Source organism: Dermacentor variabilis, chromosome 5 (assembly GCF_050947875.1).
Source record: "Dermacentor variabilis isolate Ectoservices chromosome 5, ASM5094787v1, whole genome shotgun sequence".
Taxonomy (NCBI): domain Eukaryota; kingdom Metazoa; phylum Arthropoda; class Arachnida; order Ixodida; family Ixodidae; genus Dermacentor; species Dermacentor variabilis.
Window position 1 is genome coordinate 41,225,695 of NC_134572.1, and position 16,237 is coordinate 41,241,931.

Here is a 16,237-nt window from a genome sequence, read left to right on the forward strand (position 1 = left end):
CACAGTGAAGTTTGCTGGGTATAACGTTTTTATTGAAACGAAAGACATGTCGCATACTAGCATGAAGAAACAAACTAAATAGAGACTGAAGGTTGTAGAACACGGCAGACGAGTTCCGCTTTGCGGAGGTCTCCTATAGAACGACCCGTCACGGATACGTCGCCGGTTCTTCCAAGTACGCGGGCGCCGGGGGCTTTTCGCATACGGTCACTCGAGATGCTAGAATCCCAGCTCTCTAGGGAGAACGAAGCAACGCGTTTCATTCTGAGGGACACAAAGTGTGCGACGACATCTACTCGGCCCTGTCCGTGGTTTGACGACAGATGAAACACGAGGAACGATGAAGACAGCACTATTCGGTGCAGCGTACACGGCGTTTGCGAGCTACGCCGCGCGAGGGTATTTGGCTACGCGCTAAGATCATCAACGCCCCGGGGGGTCAACGTCGTCCCGCGGCTGATCGCACCGCTCAATCGGGTGCGTTCGTGTCCTACTGGAATTCCAGTGTTTGTCTGTATTGCGAACTTCGCGTATACGTTGTGGTCGCTAATTCTGCTGGATCGGCGCGTGCGTACCGAAAGCGAAAGCAAATAAAGTAATGCGTCATAAGCGCCGGGTTCCTTTTATGAAAAAAAAAAAAAAAGAACTTCACTTGGGTCGCTTTCCCCTCTCCCTTCCGCCCGCCTCTGCACCTTCAGTTCACGTTATTTTCCTGGTGCATTTACCCTAGGGAAAGAAGAAAAAAAGGAATATAGAATAAAAATAAACGACATCTAGCTCAGACCTAATGCGTACGGACAGTTTATGAAAACTTCAAGCGCTACACGGGATAAGCGGCTCCTTTCAGTGTGTTCAGTCGAGTGTGACTTCGATAACTGTGCCAGCTCGGCAATGAATCTTAGAGTAATGCCAGCACCGGGACCACGCTGCTTTTGTAGGCGCTGAATTCTTAGCGTGTAGGCCAACAAGTACAAGCAAAAGGGGGTGCTGATGAGGAAGGGTCACGCGCACGTTATTGCGTTTATGTACTACATCGGGTACTCTGCGTGAGCAAAACGCTTAGCACTGGCTCGCGAACAACAAAAGGAACTAGGTATTCTCCATTAGGTGCAAATGAATACAATATAAAAAAGGGCGCTTGCCTTAGTGATTATGTAGGAATTACATCCTTTGAAATGTCAAGAGACCTCTTAAGCGCTACCAGTATCTGATCCGGTGTTCCACAATGGCCGACACTGACCAGGAATAAAAACGACAGCGTTTATAATGATCGCTATCAATATCGCGAACAGTGCCACGGGAGTGCGTGACAATGCTTACGATGCTTCGAACCGAGATACATTGCATTTTCCTTCTACAACGGAAATAGCCTGATCATTATTTTTTTCACAGACTTTGTGTTAAGGGCCGCAAGTCTGATGGTCTCATCAAGAGCAGATATTGTTGATCGATTCGTCTGGCGTCGAGATTTCTGCGTTCTTGTAGAGCTGTGGCTGTGATGTCCTCTCGTAGTGCTAGGACTGCTGTTAGAAAGCCAATCAACGCTTATAACATGTTAATAGTTGCGCTGTAAACGCTGCCACTCGCAGTGAACTGTAACTGTTGCGTTTAGAACATTCGCGATTTGATTACGCAGGAAGCAACAACCTCCTTAGGCTCCTTAGGTTAACGATGAACGCGGCAATGAGGGCGGAGATACACCGACCGAACGAGCATCTTAAAGAGCGATAACAGGGTATCCGTTAAGTATAACAGCGACAAGGGGTTCGAAAACTCATCGGTCTAACCACCCCATAACGACGAACCATATTTTAGTTTTGTGCAACAACAACGTGACACATAGCAGGTTTCTCTTTCACGCACGATGACGGAACACTGATTGTTTGATTGTTGACGCCTACGCATACAGTGAGCGCTTGGCCGCCCGAAAGGCTTAGCTGACACGAACGGCATACCTAGTGGTTACCAACACTCTGGACATGAACAGAAGAGAGAGGTTGAAAGCTAGGCTAGACTCCGCTGATAACTGTACACAAGTCAGGATAGTTTTGCTTTTTCTTTGCATCATTTGATCCAATACACTGTATTTGGTACGTCGTTACAACAGAAACTCGTCCATTTGCAGCGCTCCGGTACGAGTGGAAACACGGAAAGGAGGATCTGGGATGCGCTGGGTTCTTTCTTCTCTGCTGCCCTTCAGTGCGGTGTCCGAATCGTTGAACTATGCAATCTCCTGTGCGGTTCCGGGCACCTGCGAAAATAAACAACGGTAAGGAGCTCCGTTACACACAGCATCGCTGCTAACTATAGTTTCGACAGGCTTATAACACCAAAACCGTGCAATACATCAATTTCTAGAACTGCCAGAAAAGGCAGGGCTGCCTGGGGTTTAGTTCATGCCTCCTCATGAGCTTGTAAGCGTGTCATATTTCATTATTCCCCTATCATTGAAAATGTGTTCTGTTTTTAGTGCGTTGTAGATTACTGTATTTGAATGTTTGGTTTATTTCCTTTGTTCGGAGATTTGTAGTATGTTAACTTGTATGGCTTACGCTGGCATTACGCATTGTGCATGCTTCCTCTTTATCTTTATTCTTATTTTGCAGTTTCCGCTGCATGTATTCTAGCTCGTGCCAGTTATTATTGTTGTTTATCTTTACTTTATTTTCAAAGACTCATGTAATAACCCCGACCAGGGGTTGACAGACACATACTGCAGTCTGTGTCAGGTTATCACCTGACAAATGATGGATATATTTAGAACCAACACGAAGCTGAGTGATTCAATAAGGATTTATTTTCGTTTGAAAAGGTCAGTGTACAAGACACGGTCACAAAGGGATTGAGAGTTTGCGCTTTTTTCGTTGCTCTTGTGTACGTGTCTTTTACGGCTGACTTTCCAAACCAAAATAAATTATAATATGTCCACTTCTGCACAAAATTCAACACCGTAGTAGCGATAGAGGCAGGTTGGCTAATGAAACCATTTATAACAAAGGTGCTGGTGAAACTACATAGGTATGTAGTACATAGTGCCTCCAATGGCTGAAATTTAGGCATTTCTTTCAAATAAAAAAAAAATTGATTCCCCCCTCCCTTTAAAGGCGCCGATATTCTAGAAATAATTGTGGCAGTTCTTTAGAAGAGCCAATGAAAAAAAAAGGGGGGGGGGAGGCAATGTTTCGAGGAAGGAATTGCCACAAAATCTGAGCCATGCTGTGGCTGCCACAAGAGTCGTAAACGTTCACTATTGTCAGAACATATGGCGCTTGCAAAATGATGTCTTTTAGCGTCCCTACCGCATGAATCTCACTCTGACATTCGTGGCACGTGACTCACTGAAGTGTTGACGCATCTGCGGAGTGTTCACGCTCAGTGTAGTGTTCACGGGACTCAACAGAGATGGATGAAGAGGAGGAAAAGAAGGAAGGAAACGTAGGGAGGTCAGCCAAACGCACATCCAGTTTGCTTCCTTACACGAGGGAAGGGACTTAAGTGAAGAAAAGAAACGAGAGGGAGGCGAGAAGGGAGGGAGGGGAATAGGGAAAAGTTTTACGTTTCCTTGCGGAACGTAGATGCGAAAAAATAAGTGGAATAGGTACGTGCACTCAAGTATACGCGCGCGCACACACACACGCCCACTTGCGCATGCGCGTACATAGGAGTGTATTTTTCTCCCGAATAACAAAGAAATGTAAGACAGGAGAGAGAAAAAGTCGAAGTGTCGCTAAGCAGGCGTTTGCTGGTTTTCTCTCTCATGATCCGCCTTATTTTCTCTATGAACGACAGTTTTTGAGCCACAAACGATGCGGGCTATTGAGATATCATGTCGCGAGGCAGTACATTTATATTCAACGTTAGGTCATCTGACAAGCAGCTTCACTCGACTGTTCTTCAGTGACCACTTTGATTCAGCCCAAGTCGGAAGCATGGCAGATACGCATAGGGGCAGGTAGTGACGTCAGAATGCACTCCTTCGGGACTTTCTGGCGTGCACCGGTTTAAAGTGGTCGCTTGATTGATTGCCCGCTCGGCAAACCCTGGCAGTGCGTGCAGGTCACGCTTCCGATAAGTGCGGCCGCCTCCGTTTTCACGGTGCCGGCGTCCGAGAGTGGCGTCAGCAGCAAGCAACAACGCCGCGCCTCGCCTGAGTAGTGAAATGTCAAGAAGCCGCGTTGAAATTTTATAATGGACCGGGTTCGCGCTCCGGTGGTCGCTCCTTGGTATAAAAAAAAAAAAAGAAAAAAAAAAAAACCGGGCTCCGCGCGCGCGCGCTCGTGGTTTATATTTTTGGCTAAAGTGCATGTGAGCGATGAATTGGACGCCTCCACATGCATGTGAGGGAAATGAAACTAGTAAAGACAGTAAAGTATAAGTCAGTTTAGACCGGCACTTTATATGTTTGGATCCCTTTCAGTGTTTGCGCAGTAGAATGACTGGTTGCGCAATTAGTGAAAAAAAAAAAACGCACTTGGAAGCAGAACTTCCTGTTGTAAATCATAGCCAGATCTCAGGGATTCTCTTTCTATCTCTCTCTCTCTCGCACTCTCCGAATTTTACATCATCTGGGAAGGCTGACGCTTCCTGTGAGAACCGTGATTTTAAAGAAAGATAATGTTAAGGCGTCGTCCGGTTGTTCCCTGAATGAAACGCGTCACGCATCAGAGCGTGAAGGCACCTTCTGTCGTCTAGAGAGCCTGGAACCCGCAGTCTTTCGAGCGTGATTTTGTGACGCCAAGGTTGCCGCTTTTATTAATTTTTTTGTGAAACTGCGTAATTTCGTATTTTCGGTTCTTTGCATGTCGCCCGCCAAACGGGAGTCATGACGGATTGCGGGAAGTCTATAGGGATGGCAACTATAGAAGCGAGTATCGGTTTGCTGTACCCAACACTCCGGAAAAGGAAGAGTTTGATAGAAACCTAAAATGACGAAAGGTAGGGAGGAAAGAACTAGAATAATGAAATGTCCAGCGGTTTAACGGGAAGGCTGTCATGCGTGGCGGCTACTGTACGCGAACGTCGAACCACCCTGTCGTTTGGACGAACCTGATGTTCGGCATGGCGTTACTTCCCGTTCCTCATCCGCAGCAAGCGGTCACTGACGTCCCAAGGACAACCCGCCGCGGTGGCTTAGTGGGTACGGCGTTGCGCTGCTAAGCACGAGGATCAAATACAGGCCCCGGAGACCACATTTAGATGGGGCGAAATGCAAGAACGGCTACGTCCCGTGCATCGGGGGCACCTTAAGAGGTCCTCTGGTGGCCAAAATTAACCTAGGGTACCCCACCGCGGCGTGCCTCTTAATGAAATGGTGGCTTTGGTACGTAAAACGCCAGAACAAATTCATTCACATACCAAGTTGCCTAGCAATCGCTACGACGCTAACAACATCAACAACAGTAATAATAACCGAGGAAAATATTAAAGGCGCCCTTATCGCCGCAGTGCGGTGACACGTACTCTACTCGTGAGTGTGTAAAATTAAAGCGTTAGAAGGCCACATGATCAAGCGTACAACAGACTGAAGAAAAAACAACGCAATGTGAGCAACTCAAAGCTAGTATGACAGCCCGCTCCCGAGAGAACGTGTGCTTTGAAGGCGTACTCTGCCGCAATGATGGACCAACGGAGGCTATGAAATAAAGGTGACGTTGTGGCCCAGCACGCGGCTAGAAGCGTCTCGCGGCTTGACACTTTGCTTTATTAAGGGGAAACCCACTTAGGCATGCGCCAATAAAAATTTAGCTTGAAAGCTTGAAGCAGCAAGCAGCACCGAAAAAGACGCTGTGAGACAATTTCGGCTGCGGCAATTTTCATGTGCCATCCTATGGGACCTGAAAGATTCGGACATCATGCATTGAAGTCCTACAGTGGCCGAGCACCTGACTGGCAGCTAATTTGCTTATAGTTAGCAATGCCTGCAATGCTTGTACCTAGCTTAGTGGTAGCTACACGTCGAAACCATTATTTTGAGCGTGTACGCTGTGTGCGTTGGGCCCTTTCACTTAAGATTAGCGGGGCCCGTTTTGATCGTGATCTTCGTCAACATCCTTACTTTATTCCTGTTTCTATGCCCCACTTTTAGTGGCTGCCGCTTGCATCAGCGCAAGTGCTTAAACTAACTTCACGTGACACAGATAAGTTGCTTTCCCTAAAACTTGCTCGTCCGTTCATGCACCAGGAAGACGCACATAATAACGTTATATTCCGGCTTTGGTAAAGTAAGCAATGAACGTAGCTTTAGCTGTGAACAATCCTTTCTTTTTTTCATTTTTAAGGGAAAGAAAAGTACATTCTTCCAAAACGAGCTGATAATCACAGAACTGACTTTGTGGCTTCAATATTCATGAAAACCGAAAAATAAAATATTCATATCCAACGCACCTGTTGGAATCTGTGGGAGGCAAAGCTTTAGTGAAGTGAGTAATTAAATGCTATACAACTACCAGTGATGCATACGACTGGGTTTACTTTCATCCCATGCAACTTTTATTCTCACTGAATGCTTTTACGCTCCTGCACCACAGCGTGCACTTTTTAACATCTCACGCAGTTCTTATATTTATGCACTATACTTCGTTCACAACCTCTGCCGGAATGCAAATATCAAATCGTGCGGATGCACTATGGGAGAAGCCCATGCAGCAATGTCGCGTGGATGAAGGCGACGTGTGACGCTTGAAGAGGGAAGAATGGCGATGACAGGTGTGTGCACAGAAAAGTGCGTATTATATGTGGCGGCATTTAGAGATTCTATATCCCTTGTGTCAAAGTGAAACATGCCCATTCTGAAGGATTGGCCAAGAGAACACGCACCAAGTGGACCTTACCAAACTGCGTAATCGAAGTAAATCAAATAAATAGGTCGTTGAATATCAAGTTCTATTTCATTAAGAGGTTGGCGCGCTTTAGAGATACTTATGAGCCGACATTATATGTGACAGGTATACCAGGGTTGTAAATTGGGGCAGTTGGTTTACGTTCATTATGGCGAAAATGCATGGACGAAGGGGCTGGCGAAACACACCAACACGCAGCGCACTGTTGTCTGAGCGCTTTTCCCATTTCGTCCCCATTTGTACCTATTTCGTCATCCGCGCTGTTTAGTCATGATTTATGCAGTAACTTATTGTTATTTATTACGCAGAACAGAAGGGCGTTCATTGATGCTACGTTGCAGATAAGCATACAGCGCTGACACAAGCCCGTTATTTGCTGCTAAGAAAGCTTCGCCTTAAAGAGAAATTGAAAGAACTACCATGCGGTTAACTTACGTACCTAACTCTCAGCGCCCGTCGCACATGCGAGTCATGCTCTGCGCATCCAGCGCTGGCGACGATTCGCCAACGCCGATGTTCTTAAAGTTTTTTTTGTACTTGGCACTCGGTGAGTCGATTCGAAGCCTAGAACACAAGTTAAGTGCATTGAACGCAGTGTTGGCTGTCGGACGGCTTTCTCGGTGATGTCCCGACACCGGTATGCGTTGATATAATTTTTGTTCTCCGACGTCACTTTATTATTTCTATTTTTTCGACCGCTCTGTGGGGCAAACGAACAAAAAAAAAAGCAAAACTAGTATATGCAAATCATTAGGGGGGGTGTTCTTTTTGGACCTCGCATTAAGCATGCTATACTTTATTGCCGCCTATTCTTACAAAAATGTTCATCTTTCACTACGGTCACTTGGAGAGCACGTTGCGAAATTGCATTTTGTCCCCCAAATAGAATGCAGAGGCACGTGCGAACTTGCATCAGTACCGACTTGTGTGAGGTAGAAACTAAGCGCGTAGGCGGATGGAGCATGCGTTGCGTTCCCGTTGCTTCTTGCTTATTCGGTGTCTTCGAGTAGCGTTGTATTTGCACATTGAGCTCCATGGCAACGCCGGTAGATGGAATGCACTGAAGTAAGGTCTACATAAGTCAACATGAGATAATGAAAAAAAAAAGACTAACGCTGTCGGCGAGTATCTTTTGGTTACACGCAGAAATTCACAGGGCTTTTTACCTTTGCAAGGAGGCTTTATGACTAGCTTTAGTGTGTGTGTGCGTGTCACGTCTTCGTGGGTGCACGCGCCGTCTGTGTGTTTTAGATCATTGCACACGTCACATTTCTCGCCAAATGGCTGGAGTAACATGTCAGGTCGTAAGCCAGGCATGTTCTGTTCTGGTATCTGTAGCTTTTAATGGCAGTGAAGATCTTTCTTTACATTAGAAAAATAAAGATTCACCGATGACTACGCTACTGTCTAATGCGAAATTTGAGCGCAGCTCTATACGTGTTTTCATTTCACGGTATATTATTGGCTGGCGCGGAGAACCTGTCTCGTGCGGCGCGCTGCAAACGGAGCAGAGTGTGACGCGACTGCCTCGTTAATCGGGAGATCACGACAGGCAGCGCGTGGGTGACGGGTGGGTGCGATTCACAACAGCCGCCGCAGACAGACGTCCGCTCATGCAGCTCGTTTTTTCCCTATATATCGTGCGTCGCGCTCGCTGCATGCCATCGGTGAACAGACGTTGGCGCTAGATGGCGCGCTCCTCTGGCGCCATCTCGTAACGGTCGTCGCAAGTATTGCATGGCACTACGCTTTCCTTATAACGCTGCGCTCAGTGTTCGCTTTCATCTCTCGCTGTGTTCGTTCGCTTCGTTCGCTCGGTTGCGCCGAGGGACAACGCCGACGCTCGCCGCAGAAACGGGCACTTAAGAGCTGCGCTTTCAAATTACTCTAAGTATTTCGAATCAACATATTTAGCTTGGTCCTGAGAATATGGTAGTGGTAGCCTACATTAAAGCATAAAATTTAATTCTGTCTATACCTTTTGTATACTTATGAAATGTCATAAGTAAACAGCATCGAATAAAATTCTTATGATTCATTACGGTGACTCGATACCGTTAGTGGAGACATTCTGTTCTGTTCGTGTGTCAAGCGCAGATTACCAAACTGTTGTGCGTTATTTTATTGTGTCTCCGTATTGGAGTTCGTGAAACGCATGAGGCAAGGTTTTAAAAATGGAGCTGAATCTCAGGGCGCATACAATCTGAATAAATTTGTATTTCACTTAAAAAAACTGTCTGCATTGCCCACATACGAAAAAAAAAACTACGCTGGCAGTACAACTATAGTTCGAGGGAAACTATTGTTGGCGTTATAAAACGACGGGTAAAATAGCATATAGTTGTGCCATAGCGACGGCACATCAGTTTGCTCTTGTCAAGCAAGGTAGCGTTTCACATTAGTTCGTGCATTTTTCCCCCGTGATAGTGGCTTCAAGATGCTCTGAAACTCGACCTCACCACTTGAACAAGTCACGCACGCATTGATGGTGCTTTGTAGTCCTTGGGCCAGAAATACTTCGTTCATAACTTTTCCTCATTGGAACATGTCTCAAGTATATATAACGCATCTCGTGGTGGTTGCGCCATTTTTTTGCACCAAATTTCGTCGCGAAGTACTTGCGAAATAGTAAGTCGAGTGGATATTTGGGGCATGTCATTGCCTGTTTATGAAAGAAATAGACAACCAAAAGCTTTGCGAACTTGTTTCGAATACGATCACTCCTATTACCGTTGCATCGAGCAGTGCATGAATAGTGTGTACGTGGCGGCTGGAGCTAAGCACGTTTTGTGTGCGCCATTGCCGTGAAAGCTGTCTTCTGCTGGTACTCGGGGAGAAATGAAACTACGCTCACGTCGTCAGAATCCATCAAATCAGCTTTGTCAGGATATTCACATACAAAACGAGCCTCAATGATCAGCAGCGTTTAAGCTGCTTGTGCTATTGTTTCCTCTGTCCTCTGTCACAAAATCGATTGTGCTTCCATTTGCAATGTGCATCACAGTGTATCTTTAGAGCGCTTTTTTTATTCGTTGTAATACCTGTAAGAAACAAATGTGAAAGATTCATTGACCATACTTTAACTGACTTACATTAGGTTGACACCTGAATAATAGGCGGCCTGCAGTTGTGACGAGCAAAATGATTCCTAAAAGTTAATTTAGGGAAAGACATGTATGGTGTAGAATGAAAAAGAAAAGATACTTGACTTTTTTTCGTATTGTATAAAAAGCGCGCAATGCTCATTGGTGCAATTTCGGCGTCGCTCTCCTGTGCCGTGCGACCTGGGTGGTTGAGCCCCACACACACAACTACGGTATAGCGTTCGCATGGTCAGGAGGAGTCCCCGGTTTTCAAAGCTGAACAGCTGGGCGGCCACGCCGCGCTGTTCTGAAGAGTCACTTAATGCACAGCGAATGGCATTCCGAGCACGCGTAGCATATGTACCCTATATATGCAATTTGCATATGAGCTCCCTATTGTAGGGCCTCGCGACCAAAGCAGTGCCTAGATGCTGTTGACCGGCAGCCCATGCGCTGTAGCCTCTCAAGCGTGTAAACACTCCTATCCACTTCTAGTACCTGAGGAGATGTCGGAAAGTTCCTGCAAAAATTTCTAGTAAACATAAATGGCCTTGAACAGTAGCCGCATTCAACTTCCAACATGTGCCCTAAAATGGCTAATAACATTTTTGCTCGTGAGGTGGCTTTTTGAGGTTTTAAAGGGGACCTCTTGTTTGTCACAAAGTGATGGTGTTAGCAGTAATGTTCCTCTTGTTGTGAGGCATGTAGTGGCGACAGACTTTGTGATGCCTGTCTAATAACCTCACGCTGAAGAAATGACCCATATACTCGCATCCTGCTCAGACTTGGGGAAGCTTTATTATTTTCGTTGAATCAGTTGGCAGACATCGGAATGCCCCTGTTGCCGTTCGTTCGGCTCCCGGTCATGCTAGTCCTTATGTGCGTCTTGCTCTTACACAAAGCTTTAAGTCAGGAGGGAGCAGTAATGACGCAACAGATATTTCCAATGCTGAGGTATTTGAACGGGACGCTTGAACTCTTGCACGCAGTCCGAACAAGCCTGAAGCATATCCCACCTGAAGCAGAGTGCGGGAGTAGCCGAAGCAGTGGTTGAGGGCACTGAAGGATAGTTTAACAACACCTGCATACGGTCTAGATGATGCATTGCAGGTCGACGGAAAATAAGCGCACAGGAAGACACACACGACCAGCCGAGAAAGACAGGACAGGCGCTTGCCTGCGTCTTTTTCGGCTGTTCTTGTGTGTCATCCTGCGCGCTTATTTTCTGTCGAAGGGCATTGAACATATTGTGCCACTACGAACGTGTGTGGCACAACGCAAGCACTTGTCGAGCAATCGCTGATCCGGCGTGTGGCAGGTGACCGTTTGTTGAGTTCTTTTTTTATGGGAGTGAAAAACTTTTATCGCCGTTCCCCTAAATTATTGGGCAACTTCATCAAGCCTGACCCTCTGCAGGCCCCATTTCAGGCCCCTTAATTATGACAAATTGATGGAGCATTTTCATTCGCGGTCGCGGGAACTTGATAAGAAAGGAGACGCCTGCTCGTGGTAATTACCCCAATTACGTTGTTCGAAGCGAAGAAACAGCATACATCAAAGAAGAAACCAGAGATGCAAGACAAAAGTAGCGGTGAGGAGGTGCACTGAGGCTCGGAAGGAAAGCGATAAATTAACAAAACGTTAAAAGAAAGCACGAAAGGAAAACTAACAGAGTTCATTCAAAGCATAGGCGAAGCAACCTAGCCGGAGTGTAGACGCGTGAGTCGATTGAGGGTTGATTCGTGTGGCTAATTCGGACCGAGGTTAATGAGACGAAATGCGTCCGCGCCCAGGGGGTACACGCCCGTTCGTTCCGTAGCTAACCGCACACGGGAGACATTCATCTTCCACGGTTGCCACTCGCTGGCACAGCCATTGAACACCCTTGCAGGCACAGCTTGGCTAGTGCTGTTGTTCATAGCGATCCTGACGTCATTCTTGTATAAAAGGAAATTGAAAATAAAAGGGAGGGAATGCCCACACAACCGAAGTATTGCACGTGGCTTAAAGCCGATTGATAATAATGTGGGGTGTGGTTAACAGACACGTTCAACCAAAAGCGCACAGACAATGTATGAGAGACGAGATAAGCTTTTCTTATTGTTTATAGTGAGTGTATGCGTATATGTATTGTGTGTGTATGTGTTCTGGGGCCGCTGGAAACACGCCGGTTTTCTTTTTCTTCTAATGGGTCGAGCTAGATGCACCACGGCCTGGTGCTCGGTTGTTTACATGGGTTCTCATCTCGAAGGGAGGCCCTATAAAGGTTTTGCGAGGGTCTCTGGTCGGCCCTTGTTCGCACCACGGCTTTGGTGACTAGTCGAGCACCCTTTGCTGCCGCTGTAGGAGGCAAACAAGTACTGCCGCCAGGCTGAGTAAGACGGAGGAGCGAACTTTAAGGCGCCTGCAGACAGGTACTCTGCTCTGTCCTGCAATCTTAAAGCATTACGATCCTAACACGGATGGGCGATGCCCGCACTGTGGGGAGACCTGTGATATCTTCCACATGGTGTGGGCATGTACTCAAAATCCCCACCTCCCCCCTTCCCCTACCCCTTCCAGGGAGGCATGGGAGACTGCCCTCCTCAACTGCTCCTCGCTTGAGTCCCAAAGGGCTCTGGTGAAACGGGCGAGAGACGGGGCATTGTCATGCGATGTCCCGGACTAGGGATGCCGACCATGTAGCGGGGCCACTCTGTGGCTCCCAAACTCTCTTGCAGCAATTAAAAGTTTTCATCAACACCACCACCACCAGGTACCTACCGGTAAAATTGGCACAAGCGCGCTCCTGGCCTGGTGCTCCGCAACTACGGGAGTTCCAGACGCTTGGGGGGTGGGGGTGGGGGGGGGGGCATCCACCTATTGGGAAGTTGGGGTCATGGGATCACCAGGCTCCCTTATTTTAGGGGAGGGGGGGTGAGGGTACCCTTGAGTGTTTAGGCGGGAACTCAAGGCGCAGGCTCGTTTCCTAATTGCCGTGAAGAAAGCCGAACGTCAGGGCAGGGTGCGCTTGTGTCCGTTTGAACCAGTGGATGCTTAGCAGTGGTGGAAATCGACCCCACGACTTCCTGCTGCCGAGGCGCGTGCTGTACAACTAGGCCGTGTATGTATGTATATTTATGGTGTGTTCATGCAAATGTGCACGGCGCATGCACAGCGGTGTTTTATCGCTAATCCAACTGCAGTATATTTATTTCTTAACAGTGTGACTATAATTTTACGTTCCGTTACTCGCTGCGGTGTTCTCAGCTTTCCTTTAAGTCTCTTTGTTAGCTCCAACTCTTGGAAAAATATGTTGGTATCGACAGAGCACAAATTCAATATATATCTTTTTTAAGGATATCGGTAAAGTGCCGTTGATCACATTGGAGTGTGAGCTAAATACGTAGCAAGCTGTTCTTATTTTTCTTCAGATGCTCTTCTGATGGCCCGGGTGTGCTATAATTAAATGGATTAAATGAATATATTTTTTCACTGCTTGAATATGTCGACTACCTATCACAAACTATTGTGCCCTAAATAAGCTGGTTAACAATATTTGCGCTTCCTTCTCCAGTTTACCCAACCTGACCGTAATCTTGACTGGTTCAGTCCTTTGCCATTTTTAAACGTATATTTATAGTTTCTTAGCATGTATTTTACGTGTACACCAAATGGGCCTGAAATACCACCCGTGTGTTCACACCTGACACTTCCCAATCTATAATTTGCAATATTTATTGTACAAGTCCATTACAATAACACTGAGACGATCATGGCTTCTTGTCTGACCATGTTGTTGATCGGGAATAAATGTGTGTATTGCCAATGAAAGAAACAATTAACAGATGTGGAAAATAAAGGGCATGGACGGGTTCAATGGTATAGCACTGAAGGACGTATTAGAAATGGGAAATTATTTCAATAATCAATAGAAACACTTAAAAATACCCGTTGACGTGCAAGATGCGACGTGTTATATTTCTATCTGAGGCAACTACATTGTGAGAGGTGCGTGGTGTGTGACCGGGCTAGTAAGGCCTGAGTGATAGGGCAGGAAGGGCTCGCATGCAGAATCTAAAGAAAAGGAAGGGGAAAAAGGAAGAAAAAGAAAAAGTTCGCTTCTATGGTTAGCATTTCAGTGCGTGTTCGAAAATACGTGGTGGTGAATATTAATATTATACACTACGGCGTTCCTCGCAACACAGCTGTGACTGTGGAAAATAATAACTATCACTCAATGATAGAGCAAAAACAACAGTCGGATACGTATGAAGTAAGTGCATTTTGACTTTGTGTAAGTGGCCTTATTTGTGTAATTGTGCTGCATTGGACGTTCGGTCGCCAGCAAAGGGAAAGTGTATGTCAAAGCACCTGTTACCGGACTTGGAACAAAATAGATGAACAATGGCGCCATTTGAGAAATTAAAGCGCGCATCGCCGACTCCCCTCTGCTAGTTGAAGGTCGGAACTTAAAGCTGCGATCGTGATTAGGAGTTTTCGAGCGCCGAACAGATCTTGTTTTTGGAAATTGTTGTGCGGAAGAACTTCAAAAATTTTCTAGTTCGAACGAAGTGTAATATTTAACCTTGCTTTTAGACGGGTTCCTTTAACAAAGGGCTAAAGGGTGGGTCCTGTCACGCTATCTGTTGGGACGAATGGTAGGGGCACAGTCTTCTGTTGTGGCCTCGCTCATAGATCGAGTAATTTATCATTGAATGTAAAGACAGCGCGATAGATAGATAGATAGATAGATAGATAGATAGATAGATAGATAGATAGATAGATAGATAGATAGATAGATAGATAGATAGATAGATAGATAGATAGATAGATAGAAAAAAAGAAAGAAAGAAAGAAAGAAAGAAAGAAAGAAAGAAAGAAAGAAAGAAAGAAAGAAAGAAAGAAAGAAAGAAAGAAAGAACTGGTGCATCATCACTCATTGAAGATTAACATTGAACAAAGCGCGAGAATGATGGAATTTTTTTTATTCGAATACCATGTAAATTCACTAAGAGTGTTCCAAGATGCAGTCATGCAGTTAAAAAAAAGACAGAAGTATTGAGAGCCGTATCGTCACTGCTATGAATGCTAGCTGCAATCGCATTAGTAACGATAAAAGTTACCATTTTTACTGTGTAACAGTTTGATACAGTTTATAGCCTTACGTTTTCAATACTTGTAGCGTAGAATACTGCGTAGGCCGTTAGTAGCAAAAATACATCCCTTGCGCCTGCACAGTTTCTTACAGCTGTCATTTCTAAAAGTCTAACTATTCTGAAGCGACAGTGGTCATCTATGTGGCTTGGCGAAAGTGTGTGCTGATTGTCTCCATAAAACTTGAGAGTCACTAACAAGTTTAGAATGGAAAAGAAGAGGGCTGCCAGACAAATGTCTCTATACAGCGAAATTGAGGTGTACAACCCATGGTGCGACGGTATACCGACTTAGGCAGATTTAGCTAGTCATTCGTGAGCGTTCTAAAGGTAATGGATCTGTATGTTAAAATTGTCGGCGGTATATCAAGGGTGCGCTGCTTTTAGTTTTGATGGCGTGTCATGTGCGCTTACTGACTTTTACACAGGCGGGCTTCACCAAAGCACTCGACCTGCCCTTCCAATTGCCATGCCACTGAGTTATACGGTCCTGTGCTTTTGCCAGAAGCCACGGTAACGGTTAGTCTAAGAGCCGATAAGCACAGGCATAGGTATTTGTTTGCATTGCGTACCGTGCTGTAACATTTTGTTCGCAGCGCAGAGTGCTGTGCCAAAGGTGGGCAAGGCACGGGATCTGGAACATTGTCCAGCATTTATCAGTCCTTTCGCAACTTGCTTAAGCAGCCGCCGTGTATAAGTCATTTTATTATGATATCAATTATATGCGGACACTCCAGCCGCACTCCCAGCGTCGGCATCATACCCTGGGCGCCTGAAGCCCCTTTGGGCTACGAAACCGAACACGTAACTGGCATTCCGCGTCCACCACAAGCAGCGTTCTTCTGTGGAAGACGGCGCACTGTGCCGAAGAACTGGCGCACCAATGAAGAATACAATATATCATATGGGGTTTTACGTGCCAAAACCGCGGCCTCATGAGGCACGCCGGAGTAGGGAGTCTCCGGAATAATTTCATCCACCTGAAGTTCTTTAAGGCGCACCAAATGCATGATACACGGGCGTCCTTTGCATTTCGCCCCCATCGAAATGCGGCCGCCGTGGCCGGGATTTGATTCCGCGCCCTCGGGCTTAGCAGCGCGACGCGATAGCCACTACGCCACCACGGCGGCTCGAACGAAGTATCTAGACCTTCCTAGCGAAGGTAATGCTTAAGAAGAAT

The 16,237-nt window shown here is 46.2% G+C and overlaps 1 protein-coding gene across 2 annotated transcripts in view; it reads right to left on the reverse strand.

Moving 5' to 3' along the window:
• Nucleotides 1-10: 10 nt before the first annotated feature.
• Nucleotides 11-16,237, reverse strand: part of LOC142582465 (uncharacterized) — a 194,140-nt gene continuing 177,913 nt past the window's right edge. For both annotated transcript variants that reach the window (XM_075692221.1, XM_075692220.1), the window contains exon 3: nucleotides 11-2,251. The gene's annotated coding sequence lies outside the window, so the exon portion shown is untranslated. The remainder of the gene's footprint in view (nucleotides 2,252-16,237) is intronic.